Source organism: Sycon ciliatum, chromosome 7 (assembly GCF_964019385.1).
Source record: "Sycon ciliatum chromosome 7, ocSycCili1.1, whole genome shotgun sequence".
Taxonomy (NCBI): domain Eukaryota; kingdom Metazoa; phylum Porifera; class Calcarea; order Leucosolenida; family Sycettidae; genus Sycon; species Sycon ciliatum.
Genome location: NC_088649.1, coordinates 25440298 through 25457643, shown reverse-complemented (window position 1 = coordinate 25457643; position 17346 = coordinate 25440298). Strand labels below are relative to the sequence as shown.

The 17346-nt window shown below is 47.5% G+C and overlaps 1 long non-coding RNA gene across 1 annotated transcript; it reads right to left on the bottom strand.

The window, feature by feature from the left end:
* Positions 1-618: 618 nt before the first annotated feature.
* LOC135821810 (uncharacterized) lies at positions 619-15046 on the bottom strand. Its single transcript, XR_010554394.1, has 3 exons — positions 14983-15046; positions 8611-8682; positions 619-693 (listed from the first exon to the last, which is right to left on the bottom strand). It is a non-coding gene; the product is annotated as an uncharacterized LOC135821810 (long non-coding RNA).
* Positions 15047-17346: the final 2300 nt, after the last annotated feature.

Genomic DNA, 17346 nt, shown 5'->3' with positions numbered 1-17346 from the left:
CAAGTAATGCACAGTGCCACACGGTGTCGAAAGCTTTCTCGAGGTCGAAAAAGCACATGGCAACTTTCCGCCCCATATGAGGATGGTCGGCAATGTTTTGGATCAGCTTGGTGAGCTGTAGAGCGGTCGAGTCACCACGACAAAACCCAGATTGCGCGGGATCCAGAGCAGGAGAAATATGATTATATAATTGATTGAAGAAGACCCGTTCGCAAAGTTTGGAAATACAGGACAGGAGGGAAATTGGGCGATAGTTACTCGCTTGGGATTTTCTGCCTTTGCACTTGCAAATAGGCAAAAATTTAGCCAGTTTCCATTCGGTAGGGAACTTGCCTGTGGTAAAGGAGAGGTTAAATAGGTGGCTAAGTGGAAAAAAATCGCAGGAGCTAGTTTCTTTCTTGAAGGAATGCGCAATGGAACTTGTAAAGACACTATGTCAGCTCTTTGCTTCCAACACGGAGTTCTACCTGGAAGAGTCTTCCACGAGCGGCGTCAGCTTCGGGTCATAAAGGGTACATGGGATCAATCAACGAGATGCCATATCCCGAAATCCCATTTGCCACATCTCAAAAGAACTTGGACAAAAAGGCCTTTTTACGGTACATTCACAATGTGACTTACAGTTCTTCTAATTTGGTTGTGGCTTTGAACAGCCCGTCAGGTAGGTGAACGAGTTGATTATTGTCCAAATCTCTGGGAGAACAAAGTAGAATTTGGATAGGATGTATGATCCTGGAAGAATATTGCGTGCTAGTTTGTAGGTGGAGTGTGTGGATTGCAGTGAGGGATGCGTCCCACCCGCCTGTATAGATTCACACAAAGTGTGAGTTACGAAGTCTGAAGAAAATGTTGAACGGTTTCTGCTGGGATGACCACTACACCATAGCTCAGTGGTTACAGCATCGCTGGCTACAAGTGAGGGTCCCTGGTTCGTGGCTTGGTGGAGTAAGGCAATTTGTTCTTCAGACTGCTCCTGCTGCCATTGCCGTCGTTGCCAATCTTGTCATTCTTCTAGTTGATGCTGTTCCTGTCACTGCCATGCCAGTAAGTGTCTTGTCTGGTTGTTTTTCCGGTGGTCTAGTTAATTGTGAGGTGACGTTGCTTGGTGTTGATGTCGCTGCGTTAGATCATATTGTACCAGGATGATTCTTTGCTGGACGTCTCCTGTTGTCGGATGCGTGCGTCCAGATGTTGACAAGATCGGCAACGATGGTGATGGCAGTCTAAAGCACTGACATCAACGTCAAGCAACAGCAAAGATCGGCACTGACGGCGATGTGTTATGTGTACGCAGTGCTAGGTTGTTTTGAAGCCGTATACATCCACTCAAAGAAACCCAACCTTTGCAAGCAAGCAAAAGCAAATTAAATTCACACGTAGGCTGTTCGGTAGGTTGTCAAAACCTCGTTAGTTATGTCCAGTGATTGTCTCTTGTTGTCGCACTACATGTCACGCTGATTGAGTTTTCTCGCACTTGCACTTTTGTGTCATAATTGCTATCTGTATAGGTCACGCATTTTCGCTGTTTACTTTCTTCTTTGCTCTGCTTGACCACCTCCTTACCGTACTTAATTCAGTGTTCCTTTTCCTTTCCCTTTGCCTTTATTTCACCTGATGAGAAGGCTTCAAGTGAAAGTATACTTGTGAAACCAAAACTTTCAAGATTTTCGTGAAGTCCTTTTTATGAGTATTGTCGCATTCTTGTCTCGGAGGAAACTGTCTATATAAGCAGTAAAACAATAAGTTATGATTTTAAATAGTTTTACTCGGATGGTGAGCCAAGTTAATTACGTTAAAAGAGGAGAAGGACAACCTGTCACGAGTTATGACTAGGGACCATTAGCAAGCCGTGAAACTTCTACGCAAAGGGGGAGCTGGTTTAGAGACCAGTCATGACAATGTGAAACATGTTCGTGTCTCAGGAGTTCAGAGGGACTACTCGTCATGACCGCTACGAGTGGTTTTTGAAGTATTTCTCAAATTTCGAAAATGTCTCACCCATTCTTGTCGGAATAAAGCCTAAACTGTCGCAGTGCACACACCTCCTCGCATGCCGGCAGAGAGGCAGCAGCACGGGCAGCACAGAGCGGAACAGCGGAGCTGAAACTGACTCTCACCGTACCGATTTGGCACCAAAAGCGGCCCAGAGTTTGACCCACGCCAGCGCCGTTTCCGAAACCGCCTCCGACGGTGCCAACACCACTCGGAAAGCGGACCTGCTCTCCAGCTCGCACCAAATGACCCAGTCAACGACCGGTACGAACACGACATTATATCGCCCATGTCGGCAACCAGCACGACTGTGCACCCTGAAACGCCGCCAGGCCGCACAGGTACAGGTACGACAACATCCAACCTCACCGCACACCGACACAACCACTCCTACCACCACAACATGCAATCACCCAGATTCGGCGCTTGCTGAATATCTCCTATCCTCACTGGTGTCTAACACAGACATGTCTGAACAGCCAACAAACTGGATTAGCTCCGAACAACGCAGGAGAACCAGTCCCAGTGCGGAATCCTCACCTGATTTCTAAAATTCCAAAAAAAAAAAAAAAAAAAAAAAGCAACAACATCGACCCTGGCCACAGCCAACCCCTTGCCCCAGCACAGGGCTCATGCCTCAGCAAACTGGTATGACAGGATACTCAATCTTAGCCTACAGTGACGTTGTTCTCCACTCCTTTTAGGTATTTCATTAGATTTTTAGGACCCTTAGCCATACATGTAGCCATGCACCCCCTTATGCCAAATTCCACTCCCCTTTTTAATTACCTCCTCCTGCAATGAAGTGTAGCAAGCATCTTCATATTCTCTGCACAAACGTATTTCGGCCTAGCCAGCAAACTTCCCGACCTACAGCACGCACTCCTGGAGCATCAGCCCAACGTCGCAATTGTGACAGAAACGAAGTTCACTGCGGGGAAAGTGCTTCCCTCTGACATTACTTTCCCTGGATACAGCTCACCATTTTGGTTGGACAGAACGGTACACAAGGGAGGGGTAGCCATCTGGGTGAAGTCGTCACTCCCCTCCATGCTCATCACTGAACTTATGTCCCCCGCACATGAGATCATCTGGTTTTCTCTCCAGCTGGGCCCAGGTCTCCGCTTCGTCTTTGGAGCAGTGTATCGGCCGGAGTCCTGTGCCCTTGGCGAACTCACCCTAATTGACCATCCCGACACCATCCTCTCATAAGCTAGAGAGCAGGGCCCCCACATTATCCTAGCTCGCGATTTCAACGTGCACAACCAGGCTTGGTTGAACAGCTGAAAAACAACGCCTGCAGGCGAGGCTCTCGAAGATACCTGTTGCCGATCTTTTTTTCAGCATGTCACCCGTGGAGACAACCCGCTAGTCCTCATAATGTCAACATTCACGTCCCCAGTAACTACACGTACACTTCCAACCCTCGGTAGATCTGACCATGCAGTTGTACTCCCAGACTTTTCTGATGTGCTCCATAGACGTGAACCCCCCCCCCCCCCCCCCCCAGTGTTTTGCTACAACAGGGCAGACTGGGATCGCGTCAGGGCGCACCTTCTCAACGTGGAATGGGGTGATATCATCACGGAGGAAATTTCCTGTGAGCAAGTTACCGCTTCGATAACTGCAGCTGTTGCATAATTTTTCCAATCCAAAATTCTGGAAACGAGGCCTTCCGATCCGGTATTGTGGACGCCTGAATGCACCCAGACTGAGAGGGAGAAGAAAAAGCGCTGGCGCGACCGGAGAAAACACCCTTATGACCCAGCACTTCAGCAGGCATTCACCAATTCCGTGACTGTAGCGATCGCCACTCAGTTCCGATCACGCGGCCTCTCAACTGGGTCCCTCAGAGACAAACAGTGGTGGACGAAGTTGAAGAACGCCGCTGGCAACTGCACACAGCTCGAAATTCCCCTAAGGGAGCATCTCATAAGTTCGCACTTTTTTTGTAAACGTAACGCATTTCGAATAGACTTTACCCCCCCTACCTCCCCCCACTATTTGGAAGTCTTATCGCACATTTTCCGTGTACATGTACCGTAAAGTACCGCCAGAGCGCCCCACCATCTCATCCTTTCGTGGTCGTATTGTGGAGGTGGTCTGCTGTCTGTAGGTCATACGACATGAACCTTGTACACATATTGCACGTTTTGCAGTCAATCCGTACCTTCGAGCGGACACAAGCTCCACACAAAACCCTGCCAAGCGTGACCTTAGTGCACTAAGATTCTCACATCATACAAACTTCGTTGCACTCTGCCATATGATTTTCCTTTCTCAGGCTGTAAAATCAAGGTGGGGCGCTCTCGAGAGACTGGGCGCTCTGGCGGTACTTTACGGTACATGTAGATATACTACTCTGTACATGTCCATGCATGCCATGGTATGCACATGTACATGTACATGAATGTCTTGCTAGTGTGGAAGTGAATGGCTTACAGTAGTACGGCATCTACTGAGTACAAGTACAGTACAACCAATGACATGTACACGCACATAAACAGAGTTTCTCCACAAAGACTGTACTGTGAAAGCTGGCCAGGTACACGGTTTGATAATGTTGGTGTGACATTTGAGACCTCTGATTAGCCTGCATGATTGATTGCATGCAGTGCAGGGTTAGCTGATCTGCCAACATACTACAGGTAGATCTACACCATGAACCATGAACACACCCTGCTGAAGCTGTCTAGCACATGCACCATATGTGCACAGCACACAACCAGAAAATGTGCGAACTGTCATTTTTCTATTCGAAAAGGGCGCTACCCCCCTACCCCCGTTTCGAAATGCGTTACGTTTAGAAAAAAAATGCGAACTTATGAGATGCTCCCTAATTGTCAACTCTGACGGCCGCGAGTGGGCAACGAGCTCAGGGAAAGCCGAGGCATTCGCTCGCTTCTTCTCAAAGAAATGTAGCGTTGCCGGTCCGGACCTTGTGGAGGCTGACCTAATGGACCCTGCTCCCTCAGATGCTCCACCTCTTTCCACCATCCGCTTCCGCCCAGAGGCTGTGCGCCGCCTCCTGGCAAAGCTCGACGTGTCCAAGGCTACAGGGCCTGACAGTATTTCTGCTTGCGTCCTTAAGGAATGTGCTCACGAGCTTGCAGAGCCACTGTCCAAGTTATTTGCCTTATGCTTCCGGTCTGGAGTCCGACCTAGGATGTGGAAGACGGCCACCGTGGTTCTCATCCACAAGCGATCTTCCCGCTCAACTACAGGCCCATATCCTTACTGTGCATAATCTCGAAAATCATGGAAACTCTAGTAAACAGACACATCGTAAACTATTTTGAGGACCACCATCTGCTCACGTCGCACCCGTTTGGATTTCGCGGAGGCCTCGGAACATCAGACACTTTGCAAGCTCTCCAAACTGCCTGGGCAAGCGCTGTGGGCTGTGGAGCCCGGCGCGTATCCTTGCTGTGGACATCACAGGAGCATTTGATCGTGTCTCACATGTCGGCCTCCTCCACAAGATGCGAAGCCTAGGCATCAATGGTCTGCTTCAGAGATGGCTGGCCTCGTCCCTCGACACACGTTCCCTACAGTGCCTCGTTGGAGGCGTACGTCATCTACGTACACGACCACCGCTGGAGTCCCTGAGGGAAGCATTCTTGGACCAAGACTTTTCCAGGCGTAGGTCAACGACACGCCAGATGTTCTTGCTGATGTCGACAGCCACAGCAGCCCCTGGGGCATGAAATCGTTTTCGTCGTTCCCCTGCGCAGTGGTAGGTTCTTTTACGTCCAATTCCCTGCTCTCCCAGGGAGAGTATTGCTACCATAGATTTTGGTATTCTGGATAGCTAGGGACAGAAAGCCTAGCAAGGGGCAACAATGTGAACTTGGCCAGCCTCAGCCGAGTTCAGCTCGTCAGAGCACTCCGGGAAAAATCCAGCCAAATGATCGAGTAGCATTACAGACTGGGCTACCAATGGATCGACCCTCAAGCCGCCAGCACCAGGATGCTTACGATCATGAATCAGCTGAGGGAGACAGTGCGTCTTCTTGTGGAAGATATTGCGGACCTGAAAAGTCTAACAGCCTCCAAAGAACAGAAAAAGGAAGCCGCCATTGCGGAGAGGAGATTCGGGCTCTCCAGGAAAAGTACGTCTAATTCCAACGTGAAAGGAATAATCATTGGAGCCAGCTGCAGTACGTGCTAGGGGGGATTCCTACGCATCCCGGATAGCCATTGAAGCACCAAGAGAGTCCCCAGCCCCCCCCCCCCCAGTCCGCCTTCTAGGCTGCATTCGTTTTTAGCTTCCTGGTAGAGTAGAATCACTCCATCGATGGAGGTAGACGGTAGAGGTTCAGGGGTTTTACGTCGCGCCCTAGACGACGGCTACAAAGGCTAACTGGACAACAAAGAAGGTGACGCCTAAGAGAATGTTTTATGATTGTGCGCATGCTTATAATGTGATAGTGATGTCATTCCGCTACAGTACTCCCCCCCCCCCCATTGGTGAGGCCGGGAGGCGCGAAGCACGATAAACAACGAATAGAGAGAAAAGAAAGGAAGCGCGTCATGTACAAAGCGGAAAGGCAAAAATAGAATACAATATGTACAAGAGAGCGCTGCGTGCATGAAGTTTGTTGATAACGTGGCAACAAAGACCAAAACAAAACTCAGAAAGCAGAAATTGGAAAAGAGAGAGATGCATGACAGAGGCGGGTGTCAGAGTTGGAAAGAAAGAAAAGAGGAAATGTACGCGTTACAGAGGAGTGTTATCATGTAAGAGGCAGCTGCAACGTACCAGTCACTGAGTACAGGAAACACTGGGGCGAGGCGTGCCGTGTGAGGCGAGGACTGATGGAGGTGTGCGTACCTCCAAGTCCTGAGCCGGGCGTATGCCGGCAAACTGATACTTGGGGTGGAGGTGGCCAATTTCCGGCTTGAGGCCAGGATGAATACAAAAGACGAAGACGACTGAACGATGTGCTGTGACAGGATAGCGGGTTATCCAGGTGGGCCCGGAGGTCGGCAGGGGCCACACTAGCTCCGAGGCGGATCCAGTTTCGAGATGGTGAGGCTCAAGTTTTACAGTCAACAGTCGGCGATTGACTGGATCCCGAGAATTGAGGCGAGCAGGGAACTGCGGCAAGCCGAGCTCAGGGATGGCATGATGAAAACTCCGAAGAGCGCATGCCGGGGTCACCAATTTAGGGTTTTAGGGTTTTAGCAGTCCGAGGCGGATCCAGTGTCGGATGATGCTGCGATTCAAGTTTTATGTTTCCGGCCGGCGATTGACGGCAACCCAAGAGTTGAAACGAGCAGGAAACTGCGGCGAGAGCTCAGGGATGGCACGCATCGGGCAAACTCCGAAGTGGGCAGCGTGTGGGGTATCAGTTTAGGGCTTTATGTTGCGCTCTAGTCGACAGCTACAATGGCCAACCGAACAACAAAGAAGTTGAGGCCAAAGAGAACGTTTTTTTCTTACGCACGACTTTAATGTGATAGTGAAGTCAGGTCGATACAGAGGTATCTGTACGCGAATTTTTTTCTTTTCTGTATTGAGTTTTGTACAACTACAGTCTGTATCGGCTATTGAGTGACCGGATATAAGAATATATCGGCTACAGTGATATTGGTAAGAAATATCAAGAGCAATACACCACACCGCCACATTGCGCTCTTGGCCGATCCAAACTCTGCACTCACATCACCAACCCCACAGAAACAGATGTCTGGAGGGTCATTGTCAATATCAATCCATATACCGGAATTGTCCTCTTGTACTTTTCGCTGCTGTTATTTCGCTATCTTTCCCTGGTTTTGTAAACCTGAAACACTGACATGACATTTCGGAATCGTAGGAAAGCATGATTCATATTTTGGAGAGCCGACAGTCGTCACAGAGCAAGGCTGTCAACGCTGCAAACAAATAGGAGCGAACTTTTCTTTCATTTTTTCGTCCACCGGGCGCAATGGGAAGAAAGGCACTGCCCTCACATCTCGTTGTAGCTATTGTTCAGTTCAGACCTTGACAGATCAGGAAAATGGCACCCAGGAGCAAGAAGAGTGGGAAATGAATAGCAAAAGCAGCTAGCGTGTCGAAGCTTCGCCATGATGTCAAAACTCCATGGCTACCTGCAGCGGCCATGATCATCCTTAGCAGATGAATGGTCCTTCGTAGCTGTCTACATACAACTGTATCTGATACAAGGCTGCTCTTGGTTCTGCACGGGTTTCGGTACAGGGTGGATGAAGATCCACATTTTCGCTTACGTTGGTTGCGACCAACTCGTGAGCGTCATCAAGTATCGGTCATAAAGGGTGGGGAAGGGTACCTAAGATCAACCAACGAGATGCCACTGGGCACTGGCGGATAATCATCGAAAGGGTGGCAGATTCTGCTCGAAAAGCAGTGAAATTAGCAGAACGATACAAACCTTATGGCGGGCAATTTCTCGAATTTTGCTCCATTTCTTTATCCCCATACCAAACATGCATGACATTTACAAGAAAAAGTACCTAATTCTGCCAATTTTCTGCCGGCATTATCCGCATATGCCTAGATGCCACATCCCGAAATCCCATTCTACACATCTTAAAAGAACAGAACTACGACAAAAAAACGCCTTTTTACGATACATGCACAACATGACTTACAGGTTTTCCAATTCGGTTGTCGCGTCAAACAGCCCGGCAGGTAGGTCAACAAGTTTATTACCCCACAAATCTCTGGGAGAACAAAGTAGATTTTTGATAGGATGTATATCACTCCCTGGAAGAATCTCTTTATACTCTTTATACACATTTACTGCATATCAAAATAACAGAACTACGCAAAAATCTCTTTTCCGATATATGCACGCCATGACTTGGATAAGATGTACATTGTGTAGTATCCCTGCCTTGCTTGTAGCGTATCCTCGTACGTTAGCGTATCCCCATACTTTAGCGTATATGGTCTGTTGCCTATAAAAGCTGCTAGCCATTTCTGTGTTCATGAGATTTTATAACAACAACAAAGCCGGACAGAAGAGCTGTGCAACCTCCAGGTGTGTACCGGAGAAAGTTCTTTTTATTGTTGCTTCTTTTTTCGAAGAGAATTGGTGAGCACACATGCTCATTCCCTGGGCACTGCAAATTCACAACTCATTTTCATTTCTCAGAATCATTTTCAACGTTTTTGGCAAATTGCCCTCATCAGGATGCTGTATGAAATGGAAGTCTGCAAAGGAGAAGTTATATACATCAATTTGGTGTTCTTAGGTGTCATGCAGGTTCTCACACGCAACGGGAAGACTTCGTGGTAGTAAAATAGATATTTCGAAAAAAACAAAAAGACAACTCTTTCTCTTCCTTTCGAAGAACCGAACTTGCCGAGCCTCACCGAAAGCAAACTCTGAAAAAGCCCTACACTAGTACGGGATTCAGCGCAGAGCAAAACATAATTATGGGTCATTATACAATGCATGCAGTGTAGCCGTGAAAATGGTAAATAAAGAATGCAGTAGGTTGGCAGCACGTGACCCGTCGTACCGCAGTACGCGACGGCCTCGCGGCTTAGAAATGAAAGGAAACACTGCGAGAAAAGACAAAACGAAAATACTTGTCCCTTTGTCAAAACTAACTTAGAAGAAACAAACAAAAGGCGACCAAGAATCATTTTGAGAGTCAACGTCAATACTCTTGTGCAGTTGTGCAAATTCTTGTCTTGCACTGTGCAACGCAAGAAACAAACAACCCCCGAAATGACTCGTGAACTAACTGTAGGCTAAATCACCACATGTACGCGAAATTGCATTCCAAAATAAACTGAATTTCTGAGACATTTCATAATTTTCACATCCTAAGAGAAATATTGAATAATTATAGGTTAGTGCATGGCAGGGAGGGCCTTATGGCTTGTTAGTGCCCGACAGGTTAGCCTGAGGGCCGTAGGCCCGAGGGCTACCCTGAAGGGCACAAACAAGCCATAAGACCCTCCCTGCCATGCACTAACTATTTTAGAACGAGGTTACATGCATTATCTTACTTCCATTATGCGTGTGCACCACTATATTGGGTAGTTTTGTGGTTTGTGTGCAGAGAGACTTGGTGTGGTATGAAAGAATATTTTCTTCTGGTAAGTTATGGTAACTCAGCACCAGTTAGGACTACTAAAAGTAGAATGGAAGCAAATGAAATGCTGGGCTCTTATTGCGAGCTTCATTCTTATTCATACATGTAGCTTGTGGAGCTATTTAGGGGCTTTGAGAGCCCCTTGTCGATAACTCTAATGACTTTGATCTTCGGTTTTTATAGGTTTCCGCAAGCTGTTGACAAAGAAAATTCGTACAGGTGAAAGAATACGGGAGGCAAAACCCGTACACACTTCTGAATTGCGTAGCTTTTAGTAGTACACCGTATGCGTTATGCAGAGTTCATTATCTGCACCGTACTATTATGCATACAGGGAGTTGTACGCACCAGTTTAGAGTATATTCAGCGGGCTTTAAACTAATCCAAGGCCCTCGACGCGTCATCAAGAGTAGTAAAATAACGATTGAGCGGGCTTTAAACTCTGATAAGGCCCTTGGCGGGAATGTCGCTGATTGGTCGTTTCCTAGACAACGAGACAGACCTCGTTCTAAATAGTAAATACATCATAAAAAAACACATGGCCACGACGGCCTTCCCAACATTCGGTGTTAATATTTCTATGACTACACATGTTACCTCAGTGCTAGGAATATGACATGTCTAAAACTAGTGAAAGATTACAAGCTTTCACTGACTTCTATGCTGTGTGTTGGTAGTAAGTAATTATTAGTTAGCACAGCGCAGATGTCACCAGATAACTTGAGAAATGTCTGAACAGGTTTCTCGCGAGCAATACACGAAAGTGACCATGTCAGTGTTTTCCAGAAAATACTGTCACCTACAGTTGCGCGGTGAAATACGGCCTACGGAAGACTCAGGTGAAGAATGAAACAATATTCTCTGATATGACTGTCGATCGCGAAGTTCAAATTTTAGTAAGTAATAGTTGAGATTGGAATTTCCCAAATTTTTGCTCTTTATCGGCAAAAACAAGACTTTTGCCTGCAAAACAAAACAGAGCGCCAGACCGGCTGCGCAGCGCAGAAGGTTGGAGCCTCCTTACAGGTTGCGAGAGAGCCACAAGTTATGAGAACTTGGAAGCTTTCTCACGTTTCTCTTCCAACAAATGCAGTGTACAAGGCCTCAAACTTACTACGATGGACTTACCGAACACAGCATTCACTGGCTCACATGCACTAACGACAGTTCACTTTTGTCGCAATGCAGTCCACTGGCTTCTACCTCATCTTGAATTCCTCAAAGGCGACTGGGCCCGACGGTGGCTCCGCTCCTGTCTTGAAGGAATGCGCCAGGGAACTTGGAAAGACGCTATCTTAGCTCTTTGCTTCCACGGAGTTCCACCTGGAAAAGTCTTCCGTGAGCGACGTCAGATTCGGGTCATAAAGGGTGGGGGAGGGTACATGAGATTATATAGGTTTCCGTGCATGGCACGGTAAGTGGAGTTAGCAACACACCAACATCCTTGCCATAAGCAACATTGGTACACTCTCAACATGCATGCACTCCGAATTCCCGCGTTTCCTCACGGGACTGTGCGGAGCATGCGCATTACTCCAATACGCGATGCTGTTGTTTCTTAGTCTTCGCTTTGCTGTGCTGACGGTCAAATTATTTGACTATCGCGGCCAGTTTCTGATCAATATCCGATCAACCATGTCTCTGTCAGTGAGCGATGTCCAGCCAAAACGCTCTTTGCTTTGCTGCGCTGACGGTCAAATTGTTTGACTATCGCGGCCAGTTTCTAATCAATATCCGATCAACCATGTCTCTGTCAGTGAGCGATGTCCAGGCAAAACGCTCTTTGCTTTGCTGTGCTAACGCAGTGACGGTCAAATTGTTTGACAATCGCGGCCAGTTTCTGATCAATATCCGATCAACCATGTCTCTGTCAGTGCCATTGACCGATTGACGGTCAAATTGCTTGACGATCGCGCCCAGTTTCTGATCAATATCCTATTAACCATGTCTCTGTCAATGAGCGATGTCCAGCCGAAATGCCGTCAGGCGAAATTACTGGTCAGTCGGCGACACGCATTTTTCACAAAAATTTGCGTTTCACCTGCTGGGAGAGTACGCGTGTACTCGAGTCTCATCCTGAGCACGTTTTTTTCTTCTTTTTTTCAGCTCCAGTATAGCTGTATTTTTCATTGCAAAGCCGTCCTCGATTGTTGTGTTCGTTGTTCGAACGAAGTGGACATTCAATCATGAAGGCAGAGGACATAGGAGCCTGATTGGAGTTTCTCGTGGCATAGGACGGCCACACAGAGACACTTTTGGATTTTCTGAATATAAAATACCGTACGCACGATGCTGAGATCAATTTGTGCGATATCAAATTGTTTTTGATCTACCACATCGAGCAGAACGGGATCCAAACACAAGCTTACCGACGGTTAGGCTGCCGACCTGACTGGACAAATGATCCCTGGCTTCACCAGACGCCAGAAGTCGGACACCATGTCCTATGCCGCGACGTCCATCTCCAAAAAGAACTCCATCTTCGTCGTGAAAAGGCTTGAAATACTCAATATTCAACCGAGATTCGCGGACTCGCGCTTTCTCGGATCGATTAATTTCCTGTCGGAACAGTTGCAGGGCAGCTTCCTGCTACTGTTTCAACAGGCGATGGCTCCAAAGCAAGCCTGGAACAAGCCATATCGAGGTTGCAAGCCACCCCTCTCAGCAAAAAATTCGACGAAATTCGAAATTTCAGTGGTGGAAGATATACTATGAAGAGAATTTCAAAAAGTATGTTTCGCGGAGCGATCGCTCAACCTACGTCATTCAAACTTTGCAGGATGGTTCAGACGTACATGCTAGGCATGGAACCACAGGCGATGATGCCATTGCTGACACACAGAGTAACACCCACAGCAGATTCGTGTGCACAGATACTAAATTAGTGGACGTCGTCATCTTCTTCCCGCTGATCTCAAATGTACTATGACGTGCTATTTCGCCTGACGGCTCTGCTGAGCTGCGAAACGCACTGCCATCCCGCAATTTAGACCCGACAGGAACAAAACCTACTCCGCGGACTAGCCTGGACGCGAGGACTTGGCCGCTCCAACAGCGGAGCAGAACCTAGCCAGGGCAAGCTACACCCAGGGACTGATCAGTGCCAGCAGCGTTGTTCCAGATCCGGTACTTAGAGCGCATTGCTCACTATGCTAATGGGCAGCAGCATTGGACGGCGCTCGCATCAATTGCTGTAAATAGTAATGCCGATAAATCATGTTTGGGTCATGTTGTATTTTTGGGAGAACAGTAAGGATCGTGAGTCAGGCAGGCAGTGAGCCAAGTGTGCCTATATTTGCTCACAAGTGCATCCTTTAAGCCATCCCGTAAGGGAGAACAGTAGGGATCGTGGGTCAGGCCGGCATCGAGCCAAGTGCGCCTACATTCGCGCACAAGTGCATCCCTACTGCATTCTCGTGTATTGACACGTCTGAATTCAACAGTAGGGATCGTGGGTCAGGCCGGCATTGAGCCAAGTGCGCCTACATTCGCCCACAAGTGCATCCCTACTGCATTCTCGTGTATTGACACGTCTGAATTCAACAGTAGGGATCGTGGGTCAGGCCGGCATTGAGCCAAGTGCGCCTACATTCGCCCACAAGTGCATCCCTACTGCATGCTCGTGTATTGACTAGTGTTGAAACGAGCGTATCTATAACAAACGAGCGATCAGTTCCACTAACGAGCAAGCTATCGAGCGAGCTAACGAGTTTCATTGATGAGGCAAATATGATTAATTTTTTTGAATATTTTTTTTCTAAGTTCGATTTTTTTCAGCTGGTTCAAATTATCACCGCCGGCATTTGGGGTTGCTGCTGCTTCACTTCGGACTGCTGTTTGGTGTCGAGATGTCTTTTCAGCGCCGTCGTCGATTAGCCTTCGTTAGAATAGACTGTTTTGCAAAGATTGCAAGTAGCCCTGGTCTTCGCTGCATCGCGGGAGAAAACTTCCAAACGACTGAGCGTAACTTTCACTCGAATGGAGAGGTGACCGAAGCATATCCTGCGACAGGTCAGCAGATGCGGAACAAGACATCAGTAGAGTCCACCAAAGCTGCAACGACAACTGAAACAACTCAAGTGTCGTGCAGGCATACAGTCACCTGTAACTGCGAGTGATTTTCACTTTGCGCGGGACTGGACTCTCGATCGACCAGGGAATCGTAAAATATTTTACGACTCCCCGGTCGACATGTACTGCCATGTGTACGGAGTACGGTCGGTGTACGGTGTTCGTTAGTGCAAACGAGCCGGCCGCACAAACGAGCCGAGTTTCTGGCGAGCGAGCTAACAATTATCCGGTGAGATCGTTTCAACACTAGTATTGACACGTCTGAATTCAACAATAGGGATCGTGGGTCAGGCCGGCATTGAGCCAAGTGCGCCTACATTCGCCCACAAGTGCATCCCTACTGCATGCTCGTGTATTGACACGTCTGAATTCAACAGTAGGGATCGTGGGTCAGGCCAGCATTGAGCCAAGTGCGCCTACATTCGCCCACAAGTGCATCCCTACTGCATGCTCGTGTATTGACACGTCTGAATTCAACAGTAGGGATCGTGGGTCAGGCCAGCATTGAGCCAAGTGCGCCTACATTCGCCCACAAGTGCATCCCTACTGCATGCTCGTGTATTGACACGTCTGAATTCAACAGTAGGGATCGTGGGTCAGGCCGGCATTGAGCAAAGTGCGCCTACATTCGCCCACAAGTGCATCCCTACTGCATGCTCGACGGTGTATTGACACGTCTGAATTCTCGCCGCGCAATTGTTGCCCCAGTTAGTGTCGGCTTGTTGTGTGGTTGGTAACAATAATTAACGAAATGCCAAATCCCGAAAACCCATTTGCCGAAACTGAAAAGATGAGAACTATGCCAAAAACGACTTTTTACGGTACATGCACAACATGACTTACAGCTTTTGTAATTTGGTTGTGGTTTTGAACAGCCCGGCAGGTAGGTGAACAAGTTGATTAAAGTGCAAATCCCTGCAACAACAAAGTAGAATTTTGACAGGATGTATATCACTTCCTGGAAGAATTTCTTATTACTCTATTTTGCGTGCTAGTTTGTAGGTGGAGTGTGTGGGTTACAGTGAGGGCTGCAGGCCACCCGCCTGTGTAGATTCACTCAAAGTGTGAGTTACAAAGTCTGAAGAAAATGTAGAACTGTTTCTGCTGGGATGACCACTTCACCATAGCTCAGAAGTTACAGCATTACTGGCTGCAAGCGAGGGTCCCTGGATCGAGTCCTTGTGGTGTCAGTCAATTTTTTCTTCAGTCTGTTCCCCTTTGTGTCTTACCCTCGATTTAGTGAACTCTATAAGCAGTAAAACAATAAATTATGATCATGTTTAGTTCTAGTGGTGAGCCAATTTAATTATGGTAAAAGAGCAGAAGGACAACCTATTACGAGTTATGACTAGGGATTATTATTATGTATACAAAAGACACAAAGGCACACATTGAAAACCTTGGCAAATTAATTCCGTTGTGCTGAACCATGGCTGAACCAATCATCAGACAGCGATAATGGAATAGGAGGCAGCGCTGGTCTATCTAAACGGAGAGAGGTGTGATAATACGATAGCGAGAGGAGTAATCGCGTGAATGTATACATGGTCAGGCTATTTCAGAGGCAGATGCAGTAGGCGCAGGTCTAGCACTAACAAGCACGCGCTTAATCTCGCTCACACACCACACACACACACACACACACACACACACACACACACACACATACTAACACGCACACACACACGCATTATTATTATTTCACAATCACGATGACATAGTGCCAATAAGCATGTGATGAGGGCGATTTTAACCAGCCATGGTGCACATAGTAACACCCACACACATACACACATACACACATACACGCACACACTAACACACACAAATCTCGATTTGTGCGATCGAAGCACGATATTTTACGTCCTGAAACTGGCCGTGTGTCGTCCACCGCGTGACATAGCAGATCGACGGATTTGATCGATTTGATCGACAATCAGAATCAGAATCAAAATCTAGATGATCAGGTTGATCAGCAACATGATATTTCCTATGCTACCACTGTGACGTATGATGGAATGCTGCTTGAGTGAAACCATGAAGAGGCACGATGCCCTGCACTTTATGATTTGGGATCTATATGCAACTTGTTTTCCAGGAATATCATATCAATTTCGCCCATACTGACCAACCACAAAAATCTCAATCCCTTGACAATACATGCAGAATCCCTGGATTTTTCGCAAAATCCCTGGATGGCACAAAATAAGTGAAAAGGGATTTTCCCGCCAAAAAAAGTTCAACTCTGCAGATCTGCAGATCTGCGTACGGCACAGTTCAACCCTGCACTGCAGTTCGATCAGTCGGCGCGTCGGCCCCCGCCTATAGCGCCTGTCAGTGCAGATCTTGTGGTCAGGTCTTGAAAGTGCCGTTAACAGTTCAAAGTGCAAGTGCCCACCGTACATATTTTTGAAAAAACCTGGACATTCAAAGCAAATCCATGGAGTTTTCAGAAAAATCCTGTATCAGACGAAACTGTGACTTTTCCAGTATCTTCCTTCAAATCCCCAGGACCCCAGGAGTAGTGTTGATTCCCGGGATTTCCCCAGGAAAACCGGGAGGGTTGGCCAGTTTGACAGGTATGACAGGTATGACAGGTTCGAGCACTTGCTTTTCAAGTACAACCCGGAGAGATCGACTTGTTGGGTACGGAAATGCATCCACGGCTATTTCGTGTATTTGGTAAGTTGGTCGTGTGTTTCGTGCATTTTTTTAGGATGCCAACAGATATTTTGTGTTTCACGCATGGATGACATCTGTTGCCGGAGCTTGGTGAGCTGTAGAGCGGTCGAGTCACCACGACGAAACCCAGATTGCGCGGGATCCAGAGCAGGAGAAATATGATTATATAATTGATTGAAGAAGAGCCATTCGCAAAGTTTGGAAATACAGGACAGGAGGGAAATTGGGCGATAGTTACTCGCTTGGGATTTGCTGCCTTTGCACTTGTAAATAGGCAAAAATTTAGCCAGTTTCCAGTTGGTAGGGAACTTGCCTGTGGTGAAGGAGAGGTTATATAGGTGGCTAATTGGAAAAGAAATCGCAGGAGCTAGTTTTTTCTTGAAGGAATGCGCAATGGAACTTGTAAGGACACTATCTCAGCTCTTTGCTTCCAACACGGAGTTCTACCTGGAAAAGTCTTCCACGAGCAGCATCAGATTCGGGTCATAAAGGGTACATGAGATCATTCAACGAGATGCCATATCC